The sequence below is a fragment of the Dendroctonus ponderosae genome, unplaced genomic scaffold, assembly GCF_020466585.1.
Source record: "Dendroctonus ponderosae isolate FM_Combo_2020 unplaced genomic scaffold, Dpon_F_20191213v2 Dpon_F_20191213_1, whole genome shotgun sequence".
In the NCBI taxonomy this organism is placed as follows: domain Eukaryota; kingdom Metazoa; phylum Arthropoda; class Insecta; order Coleoptera; family Curculionidae; genus Dendroctonus; species Dendroctonus ponderosae.
Genome location: NW_026017110.1, coordinates 41,324,991 through 41,330,990, shown reverse-complemented (window position 1 = coordinate 41,330,990; position 6,000 = coordinate 41,324,991). Strand labels below are relative to the sequence as shown.

General features: G+C 32.4%; 1 protein-coding gene across 5 annotated transcripts in view; it reads left to right on the top strand.

The window, feature by feature from the left end:
* Positions 1-6,000, top strand: part of LOC109532970 — a gene marked incomplete at its 5' end in the record, with an annotated part of 153,518 nt that overhangs the window by 127,124 nt on the left and 20,394 nt on the right.

The following is a 6,000-nucleotide window of genomic DNA, read 5'->3' as shown; positions in this document are numbered from 1 at the left end:
CAGATGGCTATAGTAGCGTGTGATTAAGCTATATACACAGTAATTTTAAGGAAGCCCGGTTCGGGCAATATGTATATATAAAAGAAGTTCTCTTCTACTTCTATCTATATAAATATAATTATAAATATATATAACATAACACAGTCGTCACAAAATAATACCTATCCTATCCAGCTTTAAATTAGGCACATAAATGTTAGCAATAAAACTTTCTGTACTAAAATAAAGGGGAAATTAATTTTACCAAAGATAAACAAACTCAGTGAGATTAAACTTAAAAAGCAAAAAAATTACCCGAATAAATTTTAATTTAACTGTAATCTGAGAACGAAACAAATTCTACATAAAAGAGCATGCTGACGTCTTAAACTCTGTAATTAACCAGTCTTATTTTTTGCAATTTGCCCCGGCATTTATCAAAAAAGTAATTGCAAAGGGAGTGAAAACGAACACTGTGTAGTACGTGCAATGTTTATGGTGAATTTGAGTCCATCCAAAGCTTTATTTTACTCAGACTGCTTTTGGGTAAATGTTTAATCCTCTCCCCATTATCTAGTTACATCACCACTATGAGATTGCAAGCAACGCTTGGCACTATGTATCAACACCAAATACTCTTCAAAATATTTATTTAGGAATCTTTGGCCTTTGCTATGTCAAGAAATGTTGCTGGGATTATTATTTATTGTCGAAGATTTTATAATAATATTTGCGAAGTCCTTTTTTAAACATTTTAACAAAATTGCATATATTACTGTTGTGTTACTGTAGAGCGATAATTATTTATCTACCTTTTGTCTTCTTCTTTAAAAAATGGCGAAACCACCGCGATAGTAAAAAATACTTTTCCAGCTTATATCACATTATCAATAATATTAATAATCGCTTGTTAAATTTGTGGGTGGATACTAGGAATGATAATATTCAAGTTGTTCCTGTTGTCACAGATGTGTGGTATAAATTGACCATAGTGAGTGGTGGCCTTTACTTAAATAAATAACATTCGTTCTATTGTAAAGTGGTAAAGTAATTCAAATATGCATATATTATATACTAATAACTGTCTTTATTACATGGGAAATCATTGCCGTAAAATCCTCCGTAACCTCCTTGTTCATGATTCATGACTCTTGGCGAATGCGAGAAATTTCTTTTTAACTTTTGTATCTTGCTTTCTGACTGACTGAATTTTTCTTTATTTAATTGTTTGCTGAAAAATTGCATTGTTGGGTTAGGCGTCTTTAAAAATTGGGTTGGCGTTTTTTTTTCTCAATTTAAACTGAGCTAACAAGCGAAGGAGTAGTGGTTTCGACCGAACAGTGAGCTTCCCAACTATCAAGTCGAACTCTAGTCTACAACTATTTTACTCTAGCAGCGTGTGGTTCTTTCTTGTACGTTATTTGTACTAATAAATTACCCGACTACAGAAATTAACATTGATGTATTTAGTTCCGTTCAACTTGATTCATGACAGTTGTTAATTTTGCGAGCCGAGGTTTTGCAGGCTAATTGCCTTGTCTACGTGAACTTTGGCTACATTGTTCATATTACTTAGACATTGCCTCCTCCCATACACCCTGCTGTCTAGAATTAACAATTGGTTTGGCAATGAAGCAATTGCATAGTCGTTTTTGATTTTCTTGAACTAATAAACAAATTACTGTGACTTTTAAGCTGCCATTTAAAGCTTTCTCACACATCAGTTCTACTACCAATGAAGAAAATATATTTTTTGGTACGTTGGCGTTAAGGATGAACAGAATCGGATGATTTGAGCCAAATCTGACACATAGCTCGTAAATATACATTTTCGTCTATAAAGTAATGAAAAATTCACAGTCTATCTTATATTTGAAACATGTTATAAAACTCAATTTTTATGTTTATTCAACTTGCTCTTGTCTCTTACTAAATGTTAGCGTAATCCCGGGTATTACAATTGCTTTCTGGGTTATTAGGTACGTCATTTAGTCTTTTAATCTGTGATTCAAAATTGGCGTCATTCCTCTGGAGGTGTTGTCTGGCGGTGTTTTAGGAGTACACAAAAAATAGTAAAAAATAATTGTTATTAAAAACTGAGATATTTCTAAAAAGCGATATCAGAAAGATGGCAACAATATTTTGCAAGGTAATCTGCCTTATTAACATTACGTAAATACCTGTTGTTTCGTAGTTACTAAAAACTCCGGTAACCATGGAATTATGCACAGTGACAATAAAATAGACAAAGATAAACGGTAAATTCAACACGAATGATTGAATGACGGAGAGAACTTTTTCGAAATGTCAATTATTGTCCTCATAACCTCGAATTGTACATGCTTACAAGTACATATACATTTGAGTCTTTAACTCCAAGCAAGTTCGTGCCTGTGTAATCATCTTATTATATACACTCTTCTCGATCAGCTTCACGTATGCGGTTAATTAACCCCTGCTCAATTTGTACCGGTGTCCAGTAATCCATTTGTTTAATGTCTCCTTGTATTGTGCGTATTTTACATACGTACAACACTTGGATAACGAAGGCTATCCACCTGTAACTATCTGTTGATGACAGAAAACATCATTGCCGCTTTGACTTTTCATCAAAAAATTGTAGAAGAGAACTTTTTTAATATAAAATTTTGAAGTTTGAAGCAAAGATAGTAATTTTTCTTTTTTCTTTAGAATGCTTAAGTATTCGAATATGCTACCAATTAAACATGGGACAATTTCAAAAGAATGCTTAATAATAAAGTTGAAATGCGATTTTCAACTGTTAATATCTTCCCATTTTAAATCTCCTTGTATACTATATGTATACACGGTGATTAATAATTGACGTCATTCCTTTTAAGTGGTCATAGGGGCTCACTTGGAGAGTACGAGAAAAATATAGAAACGATTTTTTTCTAAAATTTCTAGTACCACGTATGTAAGATACGTACGGCACAGGGACACTTTATACCAATGGCTTACTGAACACCGGTACAAATTGAGCAGCAGTTGATTAACCGAATACGAGACGCTGCTCCAGAAGACTACATAATAAGGTGATCATAGAAGGTGATTACACAGGCACTAACTTGTTTGCAGTTAAAGACTGAAATGTTTATTTATTTGTGTAGTGTATACATCAATTGGAGGTTGTGATGATGACAATGTTGACATTTCGAAAAAGTACGTTCCATATTTAACATATCTTGTTGAATTTACCTTTTATCCTTATCTCTCTTATTGTCACTGTATTTTTCCGTGGTTCCCTTAATTTTTAATAATTACGAAGCAACAGGTCTTTACATAATGTTAATTGGGCAAATTACCTTGAAAAACATTTTTGACATCTTTCTGATATGTTTTTTGCAAATATCTCCTTTTTTAATAATAATTAATTTTTTTAACTATTTTTCTTGTACTTTCAAAACCAGACAACATCTCCAGAGGAATGACGCCAATTTTGAATCACCCTGTATATTAAGATCGGTGGTCTGTAGCCACTACTATCTATTCAATTTCTGTTTTTTTAAAAACAAATCCATTTTTATTTATTGCTAATTTGTAACAATAACAATCGGTAGCAATGATTGACATTTAACTATAATTTTAGATACTTAACATAACATGCAATATCTGTTGCAATTGCAACTATGATTGCCCATCCAAAAAAAGCAGTTTTATTTGAACATCCATAATTTTTGCTCAATGTATTTGCTCAAAAATCATTGGTACTAAATGCATATTTTTTTCCTGCAACATTAACTTTGTTTTGGAAAAATGTAGCTCATGTGCGATTTTGATCATTTTGGCTCATACAGGGTGGCTTTTTTATCTTGAAACACACACCGAGGAAAAAAATGTTTCAAATAAGAAGTCAATATCTGGGAGGGGAAGTTTTTTCGTGTCAGAAAAACAACGCCTACTTCGACCTCGTAGGCTAGGCAGGGGACAACTTGAGAATTTCAAATGGTAACCAGAACATTTTACTGGAGATTCTAGTAGTACGTGAAAAAGTGAGAATAATTTACCTGAAACATTTTCTTAGATTTTTACTGTCACATAGTAACAGCGAATAAATTTGCCAATCTGATGTATTTAGAGCTTCAAGCACTTTTGAAAATTATTAGATGGCACTATCTTTTAGACTTCTGTTTTATTAGATATACCAAAAAATCAATGAAAAATAGAAAAAAGCGCGAATGCGTCAATAGTAAATATTAAAAAAAACACCTTGAACAAACCTTTTTTTCAGACTTTTCAATATCACTCAACGACTTTTAAAGATCCTGTATATTAACTTGGCTATTGAAATATATCTTGCATATTTTCTAAAATTATTTTGTCTATACTTTTTGTTTATCCAAGGGTTCATATTGCTCAACTTACAGGCTTTGCAACTCGTTAATTCCTCTGATGATCAGACTTTATTACTACGTCAATTCTATAATAAATAGAAAAAGCAGTGTGGACTCGAACACACTATTAATTGGAAACCAACAATATCCATTCTATTTTTATAATGTATCTAATTAGAGCACTATTTATTTAATAGCCCCACTAATGACACTTAATTCCACCATTACCTTTATCTGCTCCCAATAAAGCATTACTTTTGTATAACACCGTGAAAATATCTGGCTGTTGTAGTTATCTTAGACAGTATGTCCTCGTGTCATTGATTCAGGACGTCGGTTGTAGACGACGGAAAGTTTTCTGACTTTTTAGCTACCGTGAATGAAATATGAGGATAACCTAACGCCTAATGCTGTTATTAAAATAAGAAAAACCGCCGGGAATAATATTTCTACATCATTTTAAAGCAGTTTTTTTTTAAACCATATGGTTCTATAATTTGAAATATGTTTTTTAGTCGCTGTTGCAGAAATGAAAGAACATGTTCGAATATTTATGATACTAGCAGTCTTTCCTACTGCAACATTTTACTTTTTAACTTACCAATAAAACTGAACAAACAGCGTATCCAAACTTTAAAAAAATATGTTGGAAGTTTGAAACCGGCTAACAGATTTTACCATCCTTGTAGCTTTAATTTCCAAATAAGTCTCGCGTAACATAATCTCATAAAACTTTACGAGCTGTGTTCATTGTTTCTCACTGTTATTTTATGCCAACTATATACGAAACTCATCAGTAACGAGCTGCAGCATATTACCAGCGCGCTATCTTTTTGCTAGTAATTTAACGTAGACTGCAGGGCCGTTTTCATTATTAATTGAGGAAAGAATCCAATTGGAATTCGATAATCTGTAAGACCGTGAATGCTGCAAATTATCGAAAATTGCAGAAGTTGTGTTGTTTCTTATGAGCGCCATATTCAGGAGATGATTCCATTAATTGCAATAATAACTTCTTAATAAACTTGCCATTGCGCTGCGTTATTTAATTGTGGTTCTTACTTACGGTCATCATCTTAAGTCCATCATAAAATTAATGAATTCGTTTTTAATGGATAATTTCTAATACGTATATTATTATTAACGTTTAGAGTCGAGATATAAAATTCGATCCTGTACTATAACATATTACCTTGTATATATACTTTTCCCACATATATCTCGATTTGCAGGTCGCTGTTTGGTTTCGAGGTCATAAACATGTCATAATAAAGATCTGGTGCTCTCTTAATAGTCTCTTAACGCCCCTTACTTTGTAATTCAATTTTTAACTCGCTTTATAATTGCCGTCGCACTAAAGGCCGATCAGTTGAGCTGGTCTTAAAAGCGGATTGACTGGTTAGATGATGGTATGACATTCTTAAATGCAATTTTCGATACTGTTGTGCTTTTCTTATACGCAATTTATTATATAAATGCTCATAAACTGAATCCTCCAGACGCATGTTGTCTTCTTAAACGACTTCAGCTTATAAAGAGAACAAAGTCTATAGGGTCCATTTTTATTAGGAAAAGTGTTTTATTTCAAAGGACTGGTATATATTTGTGAATATTTGTATAATATGAATAATAATATGTCTACGTCGATTGAAAAATTTTGAGTGGA